At 38.6% G+C, this 27,802-nt stretch overlaps 1 pseudogene; it reads left to right on the top strand.

Annotated features, from left to right (window-relative positions):
- Positions 1–27,802, top strand: part of LOC126243660 (lysosomal alpha-mannosidase-like) — a 275,619-nt pseudogene that overhangs the window by 75,142 nt on the left and 172,675 nt on the right.

Genomic DNA, 27,802 nt, shown 5'->3' with positions numbered 1-27,802 from the left:
ACATTTTGCGTAAGGACCACAAACATAAAATATGAGAAATTAGGGCTGGAAGTGCGAGACGGACAGGAAAGTGAATGACTAGCAGTGGTATAAGGTACCCTCTGTCTCCATGCAGCCTTGCCGAGTATGTTGAATAGAATAGAATTTATTCACATTTGAATATCTTACATATGATTGGTATAAATATTTACATACATAAAATTCTTGATATTTACAATTGAGACACATTGATATATATATATATATATATATATATATATATATATATATATATATATATATATATATATATATAACATGAAAATTATGTATGCAGGAACTTTCTTACCAGTTATTTATTACAACTTAGCATGACAGTACTAGACAGAACTTTATATCACTTAAATCTGATTCCTCATACTCTTTTATGGAGTAATATGCTTTCTTCTTAAACAACTCTGCTAACTGATTGTCCAATACTTGTGTTGTGTTCATGTATGGGCATTCTAACATTAAAATTATTTAAATTCTCATCAACACTGGGAAGAAACTATAAATATAGACACTAGGGCCTATCATAATACTGAGCTCTTTGAAGTGATCTTTACAAGATTCTCTTAGAGTAAGTGCTGTTATACATATGATAGCCTCTTTTTGCCACTTGAACACAATTTTTGAGCTGCGGCAGTTACTCACTGAAGAATTCCATAGGTAAGGTGGGAGTGGAAAAATGCAAAATATTCATATACTGGCAGAATTTTATTTACATCATTCCTCAGTTTGTACAACAGATAAGACAATTTGGAACACAATTTTTCTGAATGACACACCCGTGTTTCTGATCTGTGTAGAAACCTAACAATTTGATTATATTTGAGACACATAAATTGAAAACAATGTCTTCAGTTTCCTGAAACCTGTTAGTGCATTGGTCCATTACTTCATTTAAATTATGTCGCAACTCCCCCTGATTGTCCACTTGTGTGACTAGAATTGTATCAACTGCATACAATTCTACCTCATGTGGCAAGAATGAGAGTTAAGTACAATACTGCCTCACACAACAAGAAGTCATTTATGTATACAATGAACAGGAATGGACCCAGTACAGAATGATGAGGAATGGCTTTTGTAGCAGGTAATGAGTCTGACCTTTGGTTGTTTATAGTTACTATGTGCTCTCTGTTGCTTAAGTATGACTCAATAAGGTGAAGAGCATTCTCTTCAACTCTTTAGTACTGGAGCTTTTTGATAAATATACTATGGGAGACAGTGTCAAGTGTTTTCTCAAATCCAAAAGAGTTGCACGGGTTGTTTTCTTACTCTCAAAAGAATCATATATCCATGTAAATGTAGATGTAGAAATTTGCAAAAGCAGACATCATTCAATTTATCAAGTGTTGCTGAAGTTTATGTGATAAAAAATTTGTAAAATGAGCATATGGCCTTCATCATTAGAAAACCACAGAAATATACAGGTAGGTTTATAACAAACTATAAAATAAAACATCTTTTTGAAGCAGGTTACATTGCAAATGTTCACAAAACAATACAGGTATATTGTTATGATTAAATAGCTACATTTTGCAGACGTCACAAATTCTCTATATGTGTCAAAACTGCATGTGAATGAAAATTCTAAGTACTTTACCTGATGTCAGCACACAACGATACTCCAGAGAATATCTTTACTTTTAAGAAAAAACCAGTGATATGGAGCAGTAAAAAATGTGCCTCCTGAGAACTCTCCTGGTATGAGCTGCATAAATCATTTCAGTTATATGAAAGAGATGATATTCATTTACACAATACTGCTCTCTGAATTTTAAACATAATTCCATGCAGTGGCCCATAATTACATTACCACTATGCCACATGAGTCATTCTGTTGTAAATATATAGTGCTACCCGTGTGAAGATGAGGCATGCTGCTTCTCACACGTAAGGCCATTTCCAATTCTCTAATTGTGTACTGTGCATGTAGAAAACATTAAGAATACACCCTGAATGTGGTAACTTTTCAGGTTTCTGGCATAATCTAGGAATCTTCAAATAGCATCCAACATGGAATCTGACTGTTTAAGATCATGGACGATTCATCTTGTCCTTGTATTGAGCACATCTGTTACATGTTTGAAAGAAGTCACAGCACTGAGTGATTCAACTACAGATCCATTTAAGGTAAGGAGTGTCAAGATTTTTCTTGTTATTGTTTACTAACACGCACAAGGAGAATGAAATAAGTTTAAAATATTTTGTTGGAAATAGGCAATGAATTATAAAAAAAACTGATTAAATCGTGTTTATTTGTGCAAAATACTGATTGTTCTTAATTTTTTACAAATCTGCACAAAATATATGCTGATCTATATACTTTTTAAAAATTAGAATTAGCCTTGTAACTGGTGGAAGCCAACCTCAAGAAAAATCAGTTTGGATACCACAGAAATGTAGGAACATGCAAGGTAATACTGACCTTATGAAAAGTCTTAGAATATACGTTAAGGAAAGGCAACCTATGTTTATAGCATTTATAGATGTAGAGAAAACTTTTGACATTGTTGCATGGAATACTCTTTTTGAAATGTTGAAGGTAGCAGGGGTAAAATACAGGGAATGAAAGGCTATTTACAACTTATACAGAAACCAGCTGACAGTTGCAGGAATTTAGGGGAATGAGAGAGAAGCAGTAGCTGAGAAGGGAGTGAGACAAGGTTGTAGCCTATCACCAGCATTATTCAATCTGTACATTGAGCTAGCAGTAAAGGAAACAAAAGGAAAATTTGTGGTAGGAATTAAAGTTCAAGGAAAAGAAATGAAAACTTTGAGGTTTGCCGATGACATTGTAATTCTGTCAGAGACAATAAAGGATCTGGAAGAGCAGCTGAACAGAATGGACAGTGTCTTGAAAGGAGGATATAAGATGAACATCAACAACAGCAAAACAAGGATGATATAATAAATTCGAATTAAATCAGGTAATGGTGAGGAAATTAAATTAGAAAATGAGCCACTGAAAGTAGTAGATGAGTTTTGCTATTTGAGCAGCAGAATAACTGATGATGGCTGAAATAGAGATGATATAAAATATAGATGTAAGTGTTAGGAAGACTTTTCTGAAAGTATTTTTATCAAGTGGAGTCATGTATAGAAGTGAAACATGGAGAGTAAAAAGTTTTGACCAGAAGAGAGTAAGCTTTTGAAATTTGACATTACAGAAGAATGCTGAAGATTAGGTGGTTAGATCACATAACTAATGAGGAGGTACTGAATAGGATTGGGGAGAAAAGAAATATGTGGGATAAATTGACTAGAAGAAGGGATCGGGATAGGACACATTCTGGGACATCAAGGGATCACCAGTTTAGTATTGGAGGGAAGTGTGGGGGAAAAAATTATAGTGAAGACCAAGAGATGCATACATTAAGCAGATTCAGAATGATGTAAATTGCAGTAGTTATTCAGAAATGAAGAGGCTTGCACAGGATAGAGTAGCATGGAAAGCTGCATCAAATCAGACTTTGGACTGAAGACCACAACAACAATGTAACTTTGAAAAATACCAATTGATAAGTTATTCTATATTTTAATGATATGATTTCCTACTTGAATGCGTGTCAAATTTTATGAAAACTAAAGGAATTGAATGCAACTTTACTCATTTATACTTGTTAATTTCCTAATTAATATCAGGAATAATCACACTAAAATTCAAGGCCAGGAAATTATATTGCATTTAACATCTTCAAAATAGAAGAACTGTCACACACAAACAAACATAAAGCAATGAAAAGAATCAAACTTTATTCAAAAAACGCATTCTGAAGCTTAAACCTTGTTGCTGCAAACAACTTCGTACAGTCTCTTGCTTCACTTTGCATTACTGTATAGTTTTGTTATCACAGAGTCATCTACAGGTCATTGAAGAAATGTTTCCTGGTTTATCCAGGTCAGCAGCTGGCTTTCAAAACTGTGTTTTATAATGTAGCCATAACTTTTATTTTTCTCTTGACTACTTGGAAAAAATTACATATTTTTTGTGATTAAACAATGGAAAATCCAGGATGGAATGTAACAATATCATGAAGAGGGAAGTTGCTACTCATCATATGGCGGAGATGCTGAGTTGCAGATTGGCACAACAAAACGACTGTCACAGAATGAGCTTTCGGCCATGAGGAATTTATCAAAAATAAATGACACACACACACACACACACACACACACACACACACACACACACACATGACTGCATTCTCTGGCAGCGGAAGCCACACTGCGAGCAGCAGCAGTGCGTGATGGGAGTGGCAACTGGGTGGGGGTAAGGAGAAGCCTGGGGCAGGGAGGGGGAGGGATAGCAGGGTAGGGATGAGGTACAGTGAAGTGCTGCTGGGGAGTGTGCAGGGACAAGATGGAGAGAGGGTAGGGCAGCTAGCAGCTAGGTGCAGTCAGGAGGTTATATGGAGGGCTGGAAAGAGGTGAGCAGGGGAGGGGGCAGGGAGGCATGGTAGTTAAAAAGGAGAGATGTTAAAAGAATGGATGCGTTGGTGGAATGAGGGCTATGTAGTGCTGAAATGTGAATAGCTCTGAGGAAGGACATTGTTCTAAAGCTTAGAGTGAAGACTTGCCAGGAACAATACACAGTTCTGATTCAGAGTTAAACATGTAGATCCCCTTTCTCTTGCAGGTAACTCAGTAAGGCCTCACGAAATTATTTTTATTAGTAACAACTGAAGTGAATGGAGGAAGAAAGTGCTAACCCATGAGAGCAGCATTTGAGTTACGGCACATTATGTATTTGCTACCTTCAAAGAAAAAAATATAATAGAAGTAATACCAAACAGTTTCTAAAGTTGACCATTTTATCCAGCAGCTAAAATGGAAATACCTATTACTGGCATGTGGTTCATTCATAAACACCATGCTGTAGTTAATTTAATCAGACTAATCCTTGCCAAACTGAGATTTAACATATTTTTGACCCCTTGATTATGTAATCTTGTTTATGTACCCATTGATGTCAGCTATGCAGTTATGTTATTAATGCTACTCATTCATTATTTGTTTTCCACCAAGGGCTTCCCAGTATTGTATCAGTTTTAACATATTTGTTTTATTAGTGTTTATCCTCAGTTTATACAGCTAAAATAAAGCTGCCAATATTTTAATATTCTCATTAATATTATTTTTAAAACTGCAACTAGGACAGCATCATCAGAAAATTATGTGTTTCTCAGTTCCTTTTAATTTCATTTTTAAGATGTTCATTCCTTCTCCAATAAACATGGTGAATAGCAGTGGTGAATGGTGGTTGTCCTGCTTGGCTCTTTTCTTGATTTTAGTTTTTCTTTCTCTTTTACTGATACTTACTATTGAACTGGTACACTACCTCTTACATACTTATCATAAGACCCCACTGTCTTTCTGGTTGTTTTCCACTCTGTGCTTAGTGTGTTGACAAATATTACACTGATGTGGTACACATTGTTAAAACTTGAAGTACTGCTAAATTAGGGTATTTTAGTGAATAAAAAGCTATCATAGGGATGGTAGTTAATAAAAGTTTAATTTTAGTGTATCTGCAGGTTTAGAAGTGTTAACATTTGTGTGTTTATAGTAATTGAGAGTCAAATAGTGATAATAGTCAGAGATCTGTCAACTTACTGTAGTATTGTTGCAAACAATAGTCATTACTTTCTAAATCATCATTTATGCAGAACAGTCACAAGCTTTTCATCAGTTTAGAGAATAAAAGTAAGAAACTGCATTATGGTATTTTACTAAGATGTTTGTTCACTTTATGCTTGTGTAGCAAATGCAACTTAACCTGAACTCAGTCTCTACAATAGCAGCAGTTACATTTCTTACAGGAAACATTATCTTTCATGGAAAATATTTAGCATCCTAAAATTTAGCTAATTCAGTAATTTTTGTAGATCACATACATGATTTTTTACATAAATTACATAGGGGAGAGTGCTGTACCTGTAAGATAGTGTACTTGGGAACACATGATGTTTCCTTGTTAGAGTTCTAATCTAGTGACCAATATTAGACTCACATAAAGGAACATGCAGCGGAGACTACCATAACCAGTTTCTAACATCTTCTGCAGTTTTTGTTGTTGTGAGACATGAGGTTGTGTTTGGTGCAGCATTTGTAAATATTATGAGTTCGAAAATGGCTCTAAACACTATGGAACTTAACATCTGAGGTCATCAGTCCCCTAGACTTAGGACTACTTAAACCTAAATAACCTAAAGATATCACACACATCCATGCCCGAGGCAGGATTCGAACCTGCGACTACAGCAGCCATGTGGTTCCAGACTGAAACGCCTAGAATCACTCGACCACAGCAGCCGGCCTATTATGAGTTCTGCATATTTAAGTGCTGTATAATATATTAGCTATTTGGAGGATATTGTTAATTCATCACTTTGAGAGTTCTAGAGTGAGTAAAATTCTGTATATTTTTGGAACTAATCACATAATGTATTGTATTGTATTTTTATTGATCCAGGCAATCATAGTATTGTACAGCTGTACATATGATATTGGACAGGTCAAGAGAGCTATTTACAAGTAATTTCTACAAATTGATTTTTACATTATTTTGTATCAAGGAAATTATCTATCTTAAACAAAACAGTTAATATAAATCATAGAACTGTAAGGTTGTACATACGATATGGGACAGGTCAAGAGAACATATTTGCAAGTAATTTTTAATAAATTGATTTTACATTATTTTGTAATGAGGAAGTTAGCTATCTTTAACATAACAGTAAATACAAATGTTGTATGGTAAAATACATACAGCCAATACAAATGTGTGGACAGTTCAGCCATACCAGTACGTTGTCAGGCATGCACCATCTTCTGCCTTGAAACAGACGGTCTTTGACCATGGAACACATGATTTTTGCAAATGAACTGTGTTTCTTTATCTTAACGAATTTCCTGTCTTGAAAATGTAAATTTGTGTTTTTTGCCAATCTTCTCTATTTCAAAAGATTTTCAACTTGTAACTGATTTCTTATCATACTTCTTCTTAATTTTATTTTACTGACTCATTATTGGTGTATAGGAGAGCAATAACATTGTAGTGACTTATTGTTCATCACACATCAATTATGTGAAAGGTCAGCTTGAGGATTTATAGTGTGTGTGAGCATTGTGGTTTATGACTCTATGGTAACAACATGCATTTTGTGATTCAATGTTTGTCTCTTGTGTCTAGTAAGTTTTAATTATGTTCTTTAGTTTTGACTTTTTATCCATCCTTTATAATAGGGTTACAGTGAGTAATTATAATGATGATATTGTTTTATAAAAGTTAATTCCTCCACATCATAAAAATCAGTACCTCCACAATGATTAACTTACCACATTGCCACGACAATGGAGGAGCAACAGTGACAACCACACAAGCTTACTTGCAAACAAGAAGAAAACCAATGTCAATATAATTGCAGTACCTCATTTTTGCCAATTTCATTTATGTAACTCACCAGTTGGTGAACCTCAGCCTACAAATATCCAGTGAATGAACTTTCACGGTTGCCACAGTCTCTCATAACATCTTAGGAATGGATTTTCTGAACCATTTTAAATTCTTAGTTGACATACATCATTGTCAGCTGATTATGATGGATCTTGAGCACGAAATCCCTGCAACTTTGATGGGTTCAAAAGGCTCTGAGCACTATGGGACTTAACATCTTAGGTCATCAGTCCCCTAGAACTTAGAACTACTTAAACCTAACTAACCTAAGGACATCACACACATCCATGCCCCAGGCAGGATTCGAACCTGTGACCGTAGCAGTCCCGCGGTTCCGGACTACAGCGCCTAGAACCACACGGCCACTGCGCAACTTTGATGACAGGCTCTAATACAACCACTGCCACAAAGGAGGATGAAGTTCCATCTCAAGAACTTCTAGAAAATCACCCAGAGCTAGTCACGCAATTTGCACCTTGAAAGGAAGCATGTCATTTCACAGCACACTACATTGAAACAATTCGTGGACCATCTGCCTTTGCCCATGCCTGCCACCTAGCTCCAGAATGTCATGAAGCAGCCAAACAGCAATTCCACTAGTTGTTGGGCAAAGGAAATATATGCAGACTGGACAGGACATGCCTATCAATGTTACGTTTAATGAGTAAAAAAGATGTTACTTATCAATTCTGTAGCAATTTTAGGGGATTAAATACAGGACTGTCCCAAATTATTACGTCATACCGAACATTCAGGAGTTTACAAGTGAATTACACAGTGCCTCAGTTTTCAGTGTAACTGATTGTGAGAACACATACATGCAAAACCCAGTGGTCCCCTGTGACATCCTCAAGATCACTATGCTCACCCCTCTGGGTTGTTTGAGTTTCAATTTTTGCCATACAGTTTACATACTGCAGCGCAGATGGAGCAGCACTTTGTAGATGAAGTTCTAAGAGGTCTAAATTTTTGTTCTGCATATATAGTTGACATCCTAGTTTTCTTTCTCATAAGGAACAAGAGCACAGAGGAAACTTACAGCTGTTATTTCAGTGCCTTCAGGAGTATGGTGTCCTCCTAAATGCAAATAAGTGCACATTGGAGAAGCCATGTATTGATGTATTAGGATACAAAGTGTCACCAGGGGATACCTAACCACTTCCCCATCTTTGTGCAGGCAATTCATAACAAGCCCCAACCCAAAACTTACCAGGAGTTAAGATATTTTTTGGGGCATGATAAATTTTCATCAACAACGTTTACCGAGAGTAGCACAAACTCAGGCTGCTCTCAAGGTCTTCCTAGAAGGAATAAACATCGTTGGTAAAAGCACAGCAGCATAGATGTAATTGGTGGCAGCATCTAACAAAGTTAAAACACTTTGGTAACTGGTATCTTACCTTTCATACAAGCCACACAAAAAAAAGTAACCTTGACAGTAGACATTAGTCAGCATTGATGCAGCTGTAAAATAGTGCAGCCATTTCCATTTTTTTTCCTGCAAACTCTCAGTGGCTCAAACCCATTGCTCAGCAATCAACTGAGAGCTTCTCATAATATACAGAGCAGTAAAATACTTCTGCATCAAACTTGAGGCATTGTCCACTCATCTTCCAAAAAATTAATCAGCAAAGCCTACCACACCATATAAGACACCTAGAGCATATATAGGACAATTTACTGTGGGCATCCATCATACAAGTAGCTTCAAAATATTGTTGCAGATTGTTTCTCATGGGCATGTAATGCAGACATTGTAGTGTCAGGGCCAGATATAGTGAATGCCCAGTATGTGGATCCAGTGTTACAAAAGTTATTATGCAGTGGCAGCTTAAGGTACAAAATAAAAGGAAATCTTTGTTCCAGCATTACATATCACCTCATAGTGTGACACAATACCCATATATCCCCATGGTGCAATGCGAAAATACATTTCACCCTGTTCATTGTCTGTTCCACACTGGCATTTGTGCTTCTGCAAGCACTGTGACTCACTGCTTTAGCTGCCTGGGAGCCAAAAAACAGTTCTGTCAGCTGGCAAGAGCTTGTTTACATTGTGAAGAAAACAAAGTCTGTCAGCACACTTCCACACCTACTGGCAATATAATGTAACATAACGTGGCAAAAATGTTTTTGTGGCTGAATTTTTGGATGTGTACCATTGCGTAACACAAGAAAAACAATGCTCAATATGTTGTTGTTGTTGTCTTCAGTCCTGAGACTGGTTTGATGCAACTCTCCATGTTACTCTATCCTGTGCAAACTTCTTCATCTCCCAGTACTTACTGCAACCTACATCCTTCTGAATCTGCTTGGTGTATTCATCTCTTGGTCTCCCTCTATGATTTTTACCCTCCACGCTGCCCTCCAATGCTACATTTGTGATCCCTTCATGCCTCAGAGCATGTCCTACCAACCGGTCCCTTCTTTGTGTCAAGTTGTGCCACAAACTCCTCTTCTCCCCAATTCTATTCAATACCTCCTCATTAGTTATGTGATCTACCCATCTAATCTTCTGCATTCTTCTGTAGCACCACATTTCAAAAGCTTCTATTCTCTTCTTGTCCAAACTATTTATCGCCCATGTTTCACTTCCATACATGGCTACACTCCATACAAATACTTTCACAAATGACTTCCTGACACTTAAATCTATACTCGATGTTAACAAATTGCTCCTTCCACCTTTCTGCTTTCCCTTCTTTGCTTAGAACTGGGTTTCCATCTGAGCTCTTGATATTCATACAAGTGGTTCTCCTTTCTCCAAAGGTCTCTTTAATTTTCCTGTAGGCAGTATCTATCTTACCCCTAGTGAGATAAGCCTCTACATCCTTACATTTGTCCTCTAGCCATCCCTGCTTAGCCATTTTGCACTTCCTATCGATCTCATTTTTGAGACGTTTGTATTCCTTTTTGCCTGCTTCATGTACTGCGTTTTTATATTTTCTCCTTTCATCAATTAAATTCAATATTTCTTCTGTTACCCAAGGATTTCTACTAGCCCTTGTCTTTTTACCTACTTGATCTTCTGCTGCCTTCACTACTTCATCCCTCAGAGCTGCCCATTCTTTACCTACTTGATCTTCTGCTGCCTTCACTACTTCATCCCTCAGAGCTGCCCATTCTTCTTCTACTGTATTTCCTGCCCCCATTCCTGTCAATTGTTCCCTTATGCTCTCCCTGAAACTCTCTACAACCTCTAGTTTAGTCAGTTTATTCAGGTCCCATCTCCTTAAATTCCCACGTTTTTGCAGTTTCTTCAGTTTTAATATACGGTTCATAACCAATAGATTGTGGTCAGAGTCCACATCTGCCCCTGGAAATGTCTTACAATTTCAAACCTTGTTCCTAAATCTCTGTCTTACCAATGTATAATCTATCTGAAACCTGTCAGTATGTCCAGGCTTTTTCCATGTATACAACCTTCTTTTATGATTCTTGAACCAAGTGTTAGCTATGATTAAGTTATGCTCTGTGCAAAATTCTACCAGACGGTTTCCTCTTTCATTTCTCTCCCCCAATCCATATTCACCCACTATGTTTCCTTCTCTCCCTTTTCCTACTCTCGAATTCCAGTCACCCATGACTATTAAATTTTCGTCTCCCTTCACTACCTGCATAATTTCTTTTATCTCATCATACATACATTTCATAAATTTCTTCATCATCTGCAGAGCCAGTTGGCGTATAAACTTTAACTACCGTAGTAGGCATGGGCTACATGTATATCTTGGCCACAATAATGCGTTCACTATGCTGTTTGTAGTAGCTTACCCACACTCCTATTTTTTTATTCATTATTAAACCTACTCCTGCATTACCCCTATTTGATTTTGTATTTATAACCCTGTATTCACCTGACCAAAAGTCTTGTTCCTCCTGCCACCGAACTTCACTAATTCCCACTATATCTAACTTTAACCTATCCATTTCCCTTTTTAAATTTTCTAACCTACCTGCCCGATTAAAGGATCTGACATTCCACGCTCCGATCCGTAGAACGCCAGTTTTTTTCTCCTGATAATGACGTCCTCTTGAGTAGTCCCCGCCCGGAGATCAGAATGTGGGACTATTTTACCTCCGGAATATTTTACCCAAGATGACGCCATCATTATTTAACCATACAGTAAAGCTGCATGCCCTAGGGAAAAATTACGGCCATAGTTTCCCCTTGCTTTCAGCCGTTCGCAGTACCAGCACAGCAAGGCCGTTTTGGTTAGTGTTACAAGGCCAGATCAATCAATCATCCAGACTGTTGCCCCTGCAACTACTGAAAAGGCTGCTGCCCCTCTTCAGGTATCACACGTTTGTCTGGCCTCTCAACAGATACCCCTCCGTTGTGGTTGCACCTACGGTACGGCCATCTGTATTGCTGAAGCACACGAGTTTAGGCACGCAAGCCTCCCCACCAATGGCAAGGTCCATGGTTCATGGGGGTAGGATGCTCAATATACCATGTCTTATTATGGATGTCATCCACCAGAAAGATAATACGTATCTTGTGTAAACCAGGATGCTGCTTCTTGATGCTGCCGTAGGCTCATCTTTATGTTATTGCATCGCCACATAGGAATCATGTAAAAGTTTAAATAAGTTCCAGAACTTCTTGTTCACAGAGAATTTAATTTTGCATGCTAGATGTTGGTTGTTCAAACTGATTGAAGACTAACTTAAGACTGACTTATGGTGGCATACAAATCACCTCTATTTATATGATATCAAACAATTACTGTTATTGTTACATAATGAATTTTGCATATTTAACAATTAAAGTTTTTACATACACTTTCCCAAATTACATAGAAAATTACATGGAATAACATTAAATAATTTCAACAAAGACAATAAAGAATCTGTTTTTATTAAGACTATAAATTACATGTTTTATCATTGCAATTTGCATATATTATTTTATTAACTAAAAGGAGAATTATCATTTACAGATGAACAAAGTGATTAGTTTTATTGAATGAAAGGCCTAGATTCAATTAATTAAATTTTGTATGAGTAAAATTTTACATTTTGTATATGGTTGTAATTACAGTTCTATTAACTAACACCAATTAGAACAGGACTATGTTTCATCCTGACTGAAAAATTGTTGTGTCATATTTCTATTAGGGATATAAATAATTTCTGATTTAACAAAACATAAAAACAGCTGTCTCTTGATGACTTGAAATATTAGAATTTTAATTGTTAATTACTCCATAATTACAATAGCAATTTTATTCCTACCATGTGCCTGTAGTTTGTATTGTGTGTAAATTATAATGGTACATTAGTTTTTAATCCAACATGTTTCCTTCATTCTATATATTGGTGAGACACAATGTAGATAAAGCCAAAGCAACAGTTTAAATTGTTGTAAATTAATAATATTACATATGTGCCCTCTTTGAGAGAGTGGAAATGAGATTGGACTAGGATACAGGATCCCAAAAGGGGTTGTGGTATTACAAAAATTACCTCTCAACAAGACTTCAGGATGTGCATCTGGTCACATACAGGATCCCAAAAGGGGTTGTGGTATTACAAAAATTACCTCTCAACAAGACTTAAGGATGTGCACCTGGTCACAGTACTACCAATGGCTACAAATACTTGTTGACAATGATAGACCATTTTACACACTGGCTTGATGCTATGTCAGTTAGTGATATTTTAACAAAATTGATGGCTAAAGAAATTGCCCTCACATGATCACCAGATATGGAGTTCCTGGCACGGAGACCACAGATCATGGTTGACAATTTGCTATTTACTGATCTCACAAACTTGTGTTTCATCTCTCACCTCAAAAACTAGCAGCTACCATCCTGCAAGCGATGGGATGGTAGAATGACTGCATAGAAAATGTGAAGCAGCATTTCTGTGCCATGAAAGTATCTGGCACAACACATTGCCTGTCCTGTTACTGGGTTTAAGGACAGCTCTAAAAGCAGGTACTGACCTGGCCTCAAGTCCATTAGTCTGTGGAGAACAATTTTGCATTCCCACTGATCTCATAGAGAGCCAAGAAGTGTTGACTCTCTTCGCCCACTTCCTGCAGGCATTTTTACAAACACCACAGCACACAATGCAGTGACTCGCTCCAGTGGAACTAGCTCAGCCCATCATTGTATCAAGCAAATATTTTTTTGCAAGAGCCTCCAAAGCTGTTCACGCATTTAGTTATGTATTGATGCACTTAGGCCACTGCTGTTCCACCCTTACGCCTGGCCATATCAGGTATTACAGCTCGGCTTGCACACTTTTGTAATGCTTCAAGACAGCAAAGCCATAACAATCTCTGCAGAATGAGAGAGAGAGAGAGAGAGAGAGAGAGAGAGAAGCCTACATATGTTATAGATGAGGAGTCTTCAGCTCTCCCAATTAAAGCCCATGGAACAAGTAGTGATCAACAACTTCAGCAAATTGAGATGTGGTTGATCTAGTAATATCGATGCAACTTACCGACACCTGAAACACTCTCTCCACTAGGTTTTATTAGACAAACAGGTCAAAAAATCAAAAATATTGCCCCATATATTCTGGGCAGCCCATTCTTTTGCTGAGCACAGACATATTACTGACAAACTCAGAGGAACCTCTGCCAGTGACACTTTCTGCACACTCAAAGAGCCACCACTTGCAGCCACTTACTTCGACAAAGTTCCAACTAAAATGTCTGAACCTTCCACGGATTTGTTCACTCAAGCAGGAAGGCATATATGCCTCAAGTTCCCTTCAATTTTCAGTGCCCCCAGATTCTGCAAGCAAATGCTTCAGTCAGCAATAAACATAAAGCACACCTGTTGACCTGCATTTACAGAGACTCATAGCACAGTTCATAATGCCAGTGCAACACAGAAATGGTCCAGCTGTGTTTTGCTCCTAGCAGGATTGCACAATTGGTCAGATGCTAATCCCCAGTGAATGATGAAAACACATCCCAGCTGTTGCCCTACATCTGCAGAGTTCCCTAGTACAGCTGGTAATGCAGCTGTGCTTGGCTGTCAGCAACATCGCACAGTTTGTCACTCACTGTTCCACAGTGGCGACTTGTACACTAACAGTGTGAGAGGTTGACATGAGGATTTATAGTGGGTGTGATCTGTAGAAAAGCAGGGTGGCTCATTACTCTGTGCTAACAAATGCATTTTGTGATTCAATGAACATGTCATGTGTCTTGCAAGTTTTAATGGAGCTCTTTAGTTGTTACCACTTATCCCTCTTTTATAATAGTGTGAAATTAAGTAGCTACAATGTATCACACAGACTATTAAATACAGTACTGGCAAGATTATTTCAATTACAACACTTTTAAATCTGAATAGAATATTTGTTCCTAGGTACATGGCCATATTGTAGCTTGAAACAGTTTTTCACATTTGGAGAAACCTTACTTTTATGCCGTCATTTTTGTAATGTGAGAAAAAGACTGCAGCACACATAAAGTGAATGCCATCATTTCAGAAAGGAAGAAGAAAACATATTAAACTTGTATTAAAAAACTGGCTGGTGTCAAAAGTCTGAAAGGTGTTCCAAGCTAAACACTCTCCCCTACTAGTGCCATAAGTCAGTCAATATTTTATTAAATAAAACCACAAACAGTCATGTAATCACAATTTTTTATTGTGCAGCTTCTGCTAAACAATTCTTCGAGACAAAAAAAGTTATCGTTACAATGACAAATGTGGAAAGTGCCACAGTGTGATAAATGGTTCACAGTGTGAAGACTGCCAATACTTTTTTCATGGCAGATGCTGTGAGACAACCAGACTGGACAGAGCTGTGGCTGGCCTGTAGTATTGCAGTAGTTGAGCTGTGCATCTCACTCCAAGATTATTGAGAAAGAGATCCCAAAACTCGAAGCTGATCTGGCAGTGGCACAGGCAGAATCAGAACAGCTGAGATGATGTTGATTGGTTTGTGGGGAGCTCAACTGCATGGTTATCAGCGAGAACAGCTGAGAGCTGTAGCTGGCAGCTATAAAGTTAGTAATAGGGTAGATGGCTGGGCTTTGATCAAACCTGCCAGGTCAGGCAAAAATTCAAGAGATGTTGCATATCTGCTAGTTTCAGTCTAAATGCCTCCAGCAGTTTCACTGCTCTGGTGACTGTAGGCCAAAGTCTGCAGAGAACAGAAGCAGCTCAGAAACATTCTAACAAGGCAGAGGAAAAAGTACAAGCTAATGTTAACTATTGAAAATACCAGTCAAAGGCTTAAAAATAGTAGTCATCAGGAGAGGATGAAGGAATGTGTGAACTAATACAAAACTCCCTGGGTGGTTAATACCTGGTAACTACCATAGTATTTTTAAGCCAACACCTATGATTAAGGCTTTCTGGAGAAAGATATCGGTGAAGGTGATGATGTGGGGGTTACTGGAGGCACTAGGGACAGTTAAGATTATAACTAGCTACACAATTGAGGACGACATCTGGCAAATCAATGGGAATGCTTGTCACACAAATGTGAAGATCGTGTCACTCTTCAAGCAATACAGTGAGCCCTGGATTCAGCAACCCACTGAATGTGTAAATGCAGAGCTTCACAACTCGACAGACTGGGGTGACTGTACATTGATGTGGCTCATGTGTTGCCCCTAACACTACTACACTGAACACCTATTCGAGTTCTGTGCTTCAGTAATTGACTTGGAAATAAACAAGATGGCTGTTCTGATAGTCTGCAAGCCCCCAACAGGTAATGTTTTAAACCTCATTAAGCAGATGGAAGGGGAACTTAGTAGAAATAACAGGGAAGTTTTTCATGTGGAGATGTCAATACAGATTTCACCTTAGATAGTTCTGATTGAGGGCACCTAGAATTACCTATGCCTATCTTTCTCACAAAGCAACATCCCCAACAATAATAGACAGGTGTAGTCCAACAGAAATAGGTAATTTGCTTCTATATCCATCGGTCTTTAATGAAATAGATGTGAGCCCTATAATAAGTAGTTTATCTGACAATGGTGTGTCAAATGGCAGCAATTAACCATCACCATCAATCAAGCTTAACTAAGAAAGGAAAAGGAAAATTTCTCAGAATTGTAAGTGCTCACTCAATTACACAGGATGGGAAATGGCAAGAAATTTATCAGGACAAACAGTAGATGAGAAATTTTATTCTTTCCTAAAAACATTCTTATATTATGAATCCAGTTTTTCACTGCAATGAGTCAGGAACATTTACAGTGGAGGCTGAAATCAAGGATGGCTGCTAACATCTGGGATCAAAATATCTTGTGCTAGGAAGAGAGATAAATGCAGAAGACTAGCTTTTATCAATACTTAAAAAATGCACTAAAAGCTGTATTCAAAATTTTTCAGCATCTCATCAAAAAGGCAAAAACCGTACCATGTACTATGCGCAAAAAATTCGAAAATCAAAAAATGAGGCAAGGACAGTATGGGCATTATTAGGCATGAAATGAATAAAGTCAGTGAGGCAAATGATACTGAATTCCCAGATGGCAGCAGAGGCAAGATATATGGTATGAAATTAAAATTATTGGCTACTAAATTCAGTCAGTTCTTTCTAACAGTAGCAGAAAGCACAGGAACAATGAACCATTTATTGGAAGCAGATCCAATAAACTTAACTTAGAGAGGGAACACCAGACATCAGTTTCGACAACTCATCTGCTAGAGAGATCACAAAAATCATATTAGGTGACTAAAAAGCAACAACTCTTCTGGCTATGATGGTGTCTCAACCAAAGTACTACAGCCATAAAATGTGGCATGCTGCAAGGTTTAGTGCTGAGCCTGCTCCTGTTCTAGACATGTATAAATGATTTACCATTGACATTTAAAGAGCCCTCAAAAATCATAGTGTTTGCTGACAACACAGGTATATTGATAAGATGGCTAAAGATATTGAACAAGCCTGCAATTGTTTCAGAATCAACACCTTCAGTTTTAATATTGCAAAAACTCATATTATGCAATTCTGAATAAATAAAATTGAGTTAAAGGTTGCAGAAGTAGAGTTCAAGAGGAATACACTGGAAGAGGCTCCATGTATGAAGTTCCTAGGTATCGAGGTAGATAATAAGCTGAGGATGGCAACACGTGAATAAGTTAAACAAATAACTCAAGCTCTGCCCAATTTGCACCTCAGAAATCTCTCTCATTGCCTAGTCTTCTGCTAGCATACTTTGACTTACTTTCACCAAGTTTGTCCTCAGTCATAATCTTATGGGGCTTTGCAGCTAAGGTGAGAAAAGTATTTATTCTCAGAAGTGTGCAATATGAATAATGTTAAAGTTGATAATCAGACATCTTGCAGAAATCTCCAAATGACCCTAGGGACTCTTGCAGGTACATACCAATAAATATGCTCTCTCTCTCTCATTGTATTTGTGGTCCATAACAAGAGTGAATTATGATAAACTCAATAATTCATAGTCACAGTACTCAGAATAGAAATAATTTCCATATAAATTATGCAGTCTTGTCCAGGGTTGAGAATGGAGTTTTATATTCTGCTGCAAAGACTGCAACAGGTTTCCAATGGACAACAGGTGGGAAATTAAACATCCCCCAAATATTTGAACACAAAGTAAAAGAATAACTCGTTAGCCACTCCCCCTACAATATATCTGGATAACTTGGCTCAAGAATGTAAATTCTGGCTAACAGTGATATTTGTATTAGAAATATCCTGATTTTGCCAGTATGTAGACAGCTTGTTTGGATTATCAGATAATAATAGCGGCTGAGTAGTATAGGAGGAGTAACAGAGGATTTTTTTTTCTAAGAAGATGTTTATATACAAAGTGTTATGTACTGTCACACATACTGCACAGTTGTATTCACAGGGCGTGTCTCCAGCAGTGGTGCCACACAGAGTTACAATCAGTGATCCCCATATAACAGGAATCTTATATTGCTGTCACCACAAGACAATAGAATAGTTGTATCTATCCGCTGATGGCTAGGCCTCACACTGCAGAGAATGCTGAAACCAGGGACTATTTCCTAAATCCACCAAACACATGACAAAAGGCACTTTTATCCACTGATTGTGCATAAAAGTGGCCGCACACATTCACTCGGTCAATTACTGACTGGTCACTGACTGACTGAACAGTTTGCTGCAGTTTCAGCCCAGCAGCTGTTGATGAGTCATTATCAGACCACTAATGCTCAAGGTCAAAGTGTTAGTTATTATTGCGCCTAAACTTTAAACTGTCTGGCAGCAGTCCAGACTGAAGATTAGTTAGTCTTCATCAAAATGAGCTTGATATCTTTTATTACAGTGCCATGCCTGTTCTTCACCCAACTATAAATAAGTATTTTTCTCATATTTTATTTTAATAAATGATTGTTATTTGTTACTTATGGTGCTTCCAATATTATTTGTGTTTTAGTTATGGTAGCCATGTGGTGAGATTAGTAACGGGTGTGCAAGCACACTACTTTAGTACGCCTACTGTTTTTCTGCGGTAGAGTGCTTACTTCCCATTGCCTTTTATGTCGGGTGCCAAAACTATTTGGCGAATATAATATAGAGTGATTACAACTGCCAGAAGTATCAGATAGACTAGATCAGGGCTAGTCATAATTTGTTATTAGAACAGTGGTTGTCTTTGTCTCTTAGCGTACAGCCTAACACATTCCAAGTCCCTGATGGCTCTCCTTCTAGATGGGGCTGACACAACATGGTGTGTAAAGGAAGGAATTGATAGAATGATGCACGAGTGTTGGATTTACCATATCAAAGGCATTCCAAGAATCAATGAAAGCTATGAAAGTTGTTCTGCACTTTCCTAGCCTTCTTACCAATCACTTCCACAGTGCTAAAATTTCTTCCCTGGTTCCCCTCCAGATCTAGTACCAAACTGGTCTTCCTGTATGTAAAATACCATAAGTGGGGCTTACTTTGTGACACTTTTGGAGGTTTTTGATGATTTTGTACAAATTCTCAACATTAATAGCAAACAAATATACTTCGCCAAAATGTGCACCATTTCTCTGTTAATCTATTAAGGAAACTTTTGGTAGAATTGTTTATTTAAGTCAGGAACTGTTTCTGAAGTACTCTCAAAGTCTCTATTCAATTTGTGGTGACTTGGTCACAGTAATTTTTCTCAACAATAAGTACATCGGAAATAAGAAAATACAAAGTTACCACACAGAGCTTTTAATTTACATACCAAGGAATTGCAGAAAACCAAAACTTTACAACAAATAATAAATCAGTGTTATCCTGGTCTCATATATAAATCATATACCTCCACAAGGCCATGACTTCTAAAAATCATGCCCTGAAATGAGATCCATTATGTCTGAAATTCTGCCCATCACATCTACAATAGCTTTTTGTCACCCACCCAATCTCCACAATACCCTTGTCAGACCCTATGCTCCCTCCGCACCCATCTCCCCACCCTATGGCTCCTATTCATGTGTCCATCACTGCTGCAAGACTTGCCCTATGCCCCTCCTGCCATCACCTATTCCAGCCCTATAACTAGCGAAACATATGCTATCAAAGGGTTAAATGACACATCGTATACCAGCTGTTATGTAAACGCTGTTTGGTCTTTTACATCAGCCTGACTACCACTCAGTTATCAGTCCAGATGAATGGCCAGAGACAGAGGGTGTATACCAGCAACACACAATGTCCTGTTGCAGAGCATGCTCTACAACATGATAGTAGTGATCTTTATGCCTGTTTCATCACACGTGCCATCTGGATTCTTCCCCCAGACACCAGTTTCTCAGAACTCCACAGATGGGAACTAGTGCTACAACATGTCCTTGGTTCTTGCCACCCACCTGACTTCAGTCCACATTAATTCCTTCTGTCTCAGCATTTCTTCACAGTAACTACTCCTGTTTTCACTCCATTTTTAATTTTCTGCATCTTTTATTTTCTGATCTGTCTATTTTTCTCCATCCCCCCTCCCTCCTCTGTTTTACACAATGCACTTAGCTTTTCACTCTTATTAACTCATGCACAATGTTTTAGTAGTAATCTCTGTTTTGCATATTACCCTGTCTTCCACCTTTAAGCTCTCAGGTTTTCACATCTCATCCTGTGCTATCCCCAACAATCAGTCTTTCCTCCTCATCCTGTCCAGTAAGCCTCCCCTGACCCAGGGTTCTTGGAGACTTTTCCAACATGTACCCCTTTCCAAAACCTCTCAAGTCCTTTTACTTCGCCCCTCTTCATTTCCCCTCAACCCTTCTGCAGTCAATGGAGCCACTGGCTCTGAAAGTTTGTGTACATTAAACTTTCTTGTGTGTCTTGTGCCACTGCTTGGTGAGTAGACTTTTTTGTCCATCCAGTTACATTATACCGTAAAAAATAAATTCAGATTCACAAACACAGTAATACAAATTCAGGGAAGTCAGGCCACTCAGACCCCAGGAAGAGAATATCCTTTTGATGTGAGAACAACAGACTTTTAATCACATTTTATCACTGATCCTTTGAACTTCATGTACAATTTGAAAAAAATTATAATATTCATGAACCAAAAATAATTTTTGTTTCCTATCCCTGAGGTTTCTGCATTATGGAAGAATCTACAGAACTTTATGTATGCATAATTGAATATAAAGTGAATAGATCAAAAGATCACTCCTCCACATAATGATGTATCTGACTGATTGACATTTTTCATCTACTTCCAGTTTTGCCACCCAGTGAAACAAGGGATGCTTAATGTTCACCTGGTGCCACATTCTCATGACGATGTTGGATGGCTCAAAACTGTGGACCAGTACTACTATGGAAGTGAGTAATATCTCATTGTCACAACATGCATTTGTCGTACCAAAGAAAGATAATTTTCTTGTATTCTTATAAATCAACACACTTGCAAAATTAAGTTCATTTATTTATCACCTATTAACTATTAGTAACCCATATTGAAAGAAAATATTTCCATCATATTACTCTGTCTATTTTCTGCCCCTGCATAGTCATTAATCAATTCTGTCCACTACTATCTGTCACTCTCATTTCCCTTCCTATTTATGCTTGTAGACTCACTGACCATTTGTTTGTATTTCAGAACATTTCTTCATATGTGCAGGGAACATCAATCCCGAAATTGAGATTAATCTTCATCCACAATGATAGAAAAGTGATAATAACCACTGAGGCTTTCTCAGCCACTCCTTTGCATAATACATGGACTGCCTTTTTGAATTCTTCAAGTTGACAGATGTTTGATTAATAAACTGACATTTTACCACACTAGTGCCTGCTAGTGTCAAAGAAATACCCGCCGTAGCTTCTGGTGAACTGAAGTTTAGTACACAGGTGGGCATTATGTACTTGCAGCGGCATTGTCTGATGGCCATTCTGTAGTCAGTCATTACTGTCACGCTTTTCCAGTTGCTATCTGTGGCAATTCATATACAGGGTGGAGAAAAACTGTGTCACAAAATTTTAACCCTCGATAGCTGATGCCAGTAGGAACCAAAATTACTAATGTTGTGTAGTCGACAACGCACCATTTTTAAACTATGGAAACTTGGTGCCACATGCTCCAATTGTCCATGGATTGCTCTGTTGCCATTCTTCAGCTGCTGGGCAGTGCATGGTTTTAGGTTTAGACATACAAACATCCCTCAACCTCTCACTGCCCCAACATGATACGCACACGTCAAATAGGTCTTGCTGTTTGTCTCCACCTCACGTCAGAGGCATTTACATGTATGCTTTGCTTCAAAGCACACACATGTAACCTGTGATTTTGTTGTACAGTAAGCATGACAGGACAGTATTTGTTTGAAGAACAATGAGGTATGGTTTTTGTTTATGGACCAGCAGACGGTAATGCGCATGAAGGTCGATGGTTGTATGAAGAACGATACCCAGCAAGACGCCACCCACCCTCGCAAATGTTTACAGCAATTCACTGGTGACTTGGCAAAACAGGCTCATTAGTGGGATATCATGGTGATGCTGGAAGACCTCAAACATGACAGGATGCTGCATTTGAAGAGACTGTTCTCGAGCACTTCGAGGAAGCACCTACGACAAGTACTCGAGCAGTTGGATACAATATGAGAGTCACTCATTGGTTAATCTGGGATTTTTTGGGGGATGATGACCAGCATTCATTTAGTTTCCACCCTGTCCAAGACCTAAAGCCTCTGGTGGACTATGAACACAGGCTAAGGTTTTTCCAGTGGTTTCTGCGACATGTTGCAGGAGATCCTGACTTCCCTGCCATTGTTTTGTTTACTGACAAGTGCACCTACCATCAGAATGGCCTTTACAACACACAAAACATTCATTACTGGGCAAGGGGAAATCCTCACATCATGTTCGTCCACAGACACAAGGAACAATTTTCGCTCAACATTTGGGCAGGCATTGTGGGTGACCATCTGATTGGGTGGGTGTGTCCAACCTTGCAAGAATCTCTACCCAGCTGGAAGATGTTCCCCCAGACATACGGCTATGCATACAGTTGCAGCATGATGGGGTGCCCGCACATAACAGTCATGCTGTGCATGGAAATTTAAATGAACTCTTTGATGACCAGATAATTGGCAGAGGTGTACATAGGACATGGCCCCCGCGATCACCAGACCTTGTGCCACTGGACTTTTTCCTGTGGGGATTCTTCAAGGTTCTAGTTCTCTCACCCAGCCATGAACCACATAGAAATGAAGAGAATTAATGGATTGCATTCAACATGCCGCCAATCACATCATGGCAATGTCAGGAATCTTTGAAAGAGTTCTGCAAAACGCTTTTAGATGTTATCAAGCTTGTATCACATCAAAGGGTCACCAGTTCAAGCGCCTGCTTAGGTAAACTATGTCCTAGCTACAAGAAAGGCTCTTTTCAGGGCCAACACTATTTGTAAAACACTTCCTGTACACAAACTAACAGCTGTTGACAGCTTTGTTCCCGGTAAGTCTTACCATGAAACGACAGTGGATGCATTGGGACCCCAGCAGATTCGCCCCAGGATCCCAGAGTGGAAGACTGGCTTGCTACCACCGAGCGTGCGCGCCACTTTGGATACATCATGATCTCTGGTAGGCAAAGCATTCATAGTCATGCGTTGTCCAGAGCATCTGGTAACAGGGCAATCCCACAGCAAATCAGAGTGTGTGGCACCAAGTTTCCATATTTTAATAATTGTGTGCTGTCGACCTACACAATACTATAGTTCAATTCTTTTATCTTGGCGGCTCGTGCATGCCCGCCCAGACGCGGGAGATTGCTGCATTGCCAGTTGCACACGATGCACGCAACAAGAGAAGCAGCGCAATAGTATAGTGTAGTTTGCAAATTTACATTTAGGGGGGAGCGCGCAGTTCATTATGTAAAGCCACCATGGCCGCATTAACCCTTTCGCTGCTACAAAGACGTGCTCCTCGCATTCCGCGCTGTGTGCGATTTTGTCACTACACTGCTCACCTGTGCAGACACATGGTGTTCCGACTGCTTTGACACACTTATCATTCGATTTCACAAAAACTATTTGGCCCAAAAATTTGATTTTTACACATCTTCTTGACTGATACCTTCCCCTCACAAATGACTTAATTTTGTTTCGATGTTCAACACAGTTATTGTGCAGTATTAATTGTAGTAAGCCATTGCACGAAATTTTGAAGAGTTTGCAGAGGTAAAAGTCCATAGCGTATACTTTCCATCTGGTCAATTTTAGTTGTCACAATGTTGAGAATGAAATGTGGACAAGATACCTAAATTTCATATAAAATTTACTGTACAACAATATCTCATTTAATTTAAGTACCACATAGATGTTGTATGTAATATTGAGAAATGTTCCATCTTTTGCGACTGTAACAAAAGTTTTATTTACACCGAGCGCATTTGGCTTTATTTTACAGCACTTCAAGCAATCAAAAGGAAGTAGACAAAATACATTAAACAAAACTGTGGGCTTACAAAAACATTAGGACTTGAATATACCATCTATCAGTGAAGTGCTCAGAGCTATGTCAAATATAATTTTTGTGGGTGGCACACACAAACAGCATTTATTTGCTAAAACACTGATCAGCCCACACAAACATTGAATATTGTGTTACCGCAGCACAAAACTACAAAAGGTGACTTGGCAATGGAGGAGACAAAATACACTGAAGATGCTTCAAAACAGAAAAATGCGTCTAGTCTAAATAAGACGCTTATTACAGTTGCAGAAGAGGAATATATTTCAATACCCTTGGTAAAACTGCAATTGTGGGACAAAAACAAGAAAGAGAAGATGAGTACCATTGTGTACTCACCCGGTGTAAATAAAACTTTTATTACAGTCACGAAAGACAGAATATTTCTCAATATTACATACAACACCTATGTGGTGCTTAAATTAAATGGTTCAAATGGCTCTAAGCACTATGGGACTTAACTTATGACATCATCAGTCCCCTATAACTTAGAACTACTTAAACCTAACTAACCTAAGGACATCACACACATCCATGCCCGAGGCAGGATTCGAACCTGCGACCGTAGCGGTCGTGCAGTTCCAGACTGTAGCACCTAGAACGGCTCGACCACCTCGGCCAGCATACTTAAATTAAATGAGATACTGTTATACAGTAAATTTTATATGAAATTTAGGTATCTTGTCCACATTTCATTCTCAACATTGTGGCAACTAAAATAGACCATACGGAAAGTATACACTATGAACTTTTACCTCTGGAAACTCTTCAAAATTTTGTCCAATGGTTTACTACATTTAATGCTGCACAATAACTACATTGAACATCGAAACAAAATTAAGTCATTTATGGGGCGAAGGTATCAGTCAAGAAGATGTGTAAAAATCAAATTTTTGGGCCAAATAATTTTTGTTAAATCGAATGATAAAGTGTGTCAAAGCAGTCGGAACACCATGTGTCTGCACAGGCGAGCAGTGCAGTGATGACAAAATCACACACAGCGTGGAATGCGGGGAGCATGTCTCTGTAGCAGCGAAAGGGTTAATGAAGAGACAAAGCACTAGAAATTTCAATCAATTAAATTCAAACGAATAAAATTCATGAAGTAAGACATTTAGATATCATTTTAAAATAAAGATAGTATTAAGCACCACACAAGGTTTGAACTCATAACCTCATTTAGCAGCCCAACGCCTTAGCAGTGACACTAACGCAGCTCGTCCAGCAATAAAACTCCTTGAGGACTCTAAAATGACACACAAAATACCGACAAACACTGTTGGTATGACTATGAATTACTCACACGTCGTTGAAGTACAACAGGAAATAAACAATTACCGCTGTTCTTTATTGCGAAAAAGCGGTTTGTGAGATTGATACAAACACCTTTCCTTGCTATCGTCTGAATTAGGAGGCTTATTGCTTGTTTGGTTTAATTAATTAATAGAATATGAAGCAATTGGTATAAAGAATGCTTTTTCCAAACTTTCTATAAAAGAAAGTCTGCTATCAAGACATTGCTTTTGTTCTATTACTATATTTATGACTGAACGTTTCTAAAACTGAAGACACTCGTCCGTGCTCTGCACTGCAGTTGAGATCTGGCAACGTCGTTCTCTGTTCATTGGCTGACTGTGTTTTGTGGCGTCAGATGCGCAGAACGAACCTAAACTCGGCCGCCATCATAAATGATGTGCACTATAGTAATTTTGGTTCCTACTGGCATCAGCTATCCAGGGTTAAAATTTCATGACGCCATTCTTCTCCACTCTGTATGTGAGACAGGAATTTGACATCTGCTTGGTGTGAGTTTTCCTATTCTGTGTTGAAGTTGCTTTCACACTTGTAAGCACGTTGGACAAAAAATTAGTCACTGCCAGAAAACATCACACTAATACAGTGTAACATAGCCTCTAGCCTTGACAATTTCATCAATTCAGCAAGGAAGAAAGCCCACAAGTTTCTCAAGGTTTATCGTACCCGTTCTAAACCACTCATTGACAATCAGATTCTGCAGAACTACGAAACTGTGGGGATGTTGACTGCTACATTTCATCCACTGTCCCAGACAGTTTGTACAACAGGCTGCCTTGATGCTGCACCGTAGCGTGTGGAGACCCCCAGCTCAGCCTTGGATAGGTGGTGTGAGCTCACTGGCTGCTTCCTAACAAAGTAAATGACCTTCATATTCTCTGTGGTCCTATCAGTATCAACCTGTAGTGATTGGGGAAGCACACAACCTACAATAATTTTAGCTCAATTTCATCTAAGGGTCAGTTATTTGCTACTGCCTTTTGGCTCAAATAATTATGCATTAAGGTAGTTAAACATACACTATGTGATCAAAAGTATCCAGACACACTCAAAAACATATGTTTTTCATATTAGGTGCATTGTGCTGCCACTACTGCCAGGCACTCCATATCAGTGACCTCAGTAGTCATTAGACATCATGAGAGAGCAGAATGGGGCGCTCCACGGAACTCATGGACTTCGAACGTGGTGAGGTGATTGGGTGTCACTTGTGTCATACATCTGTACATGAGATTTCTACACTCCTAGAAATCCCTATATCCACTGTTTCCAATGTGATAGTGAAGTGGAAATGTAAAGAGACACATACAGCACAAAAGCGTACAGGCCGACCTTGTTGGTTGACTGACAAGGAACGCCGACAGTCGAAGAGGGTCCTAATGTGTAATAGGCAGACATCTATCCAGACTCGGCTGGAGTGACCGTGCGGTTATAGGCGCTACAGTCTCAAACTGAGCGACCGCTACGGTCGCAGGTTCGAATCCTGCCTCGGGCATGGATGTGTGTGATGTCCTTAGGTTAGTTAGGTTTAATTAGTTCTAAGTTCTAGGCGACTGATGACCTCAGAAGTTAAGTCGCATAGTGCTCAGAGCCATCTGTCCAGACTATCACACAGGAATTCCAAACTGCATCAGGATCCACTGCAAGTACTATGATAGTTAGGCAGGAGGTGAGAAAACTTGGATTTCATGGTCGAGCGGCTGCTCATAGGCCACACATCACGCTAGTAAATGCCCAACGACACCTCGCTTGGCATAAGGAGCGTAAAAATTGAACGATTGAACAGTGGAAAAATGTTGTGTGGAGTGACGAATCATGGTACACAATGCGGTGAACCGATAAGCAACTACTATTGTAAAGCCTTGGTTCCTGCATGCACACGTGTGTGTGTGTGTGTGGGTGGGGGGTGGGGGGGGGGCATTTTTGCAAGGTTATGTACTTATTTTTTTGTTTATTATTGCAACTATTACTTTCATTCTTATTATTACTACTACTACTACTACTACTACTATTACAACCATTACTACCATACGTGTGATGCAATTGTTGCATTATTTTTCTGTTTTGGTTGTGTGTTCTGTGAAACTACAGGTTTAATACTTTC

The sequence above is a fragment of the Schistocerca nitens genome, chromosome 1 (genome assembly GCF_023898315.1).
Source record: "Schistocerca nitens isolate TAMUIC-IGC-003100 chromosome 1, iqSchNite1.1, whole genome shotgun sequence".
Taxonomy (NCBI): Eukaryota; Metazoa; Arthropoda; class Insecta; order Orthoptera; family Acrididae; genus Schistocerca; species Schistocerca nitens.
The sequence above is the reverse complement of the archived record's forward strand: the minus strand, read 5'-3'. Positions and strand labels throughout refer to the sequence as shown.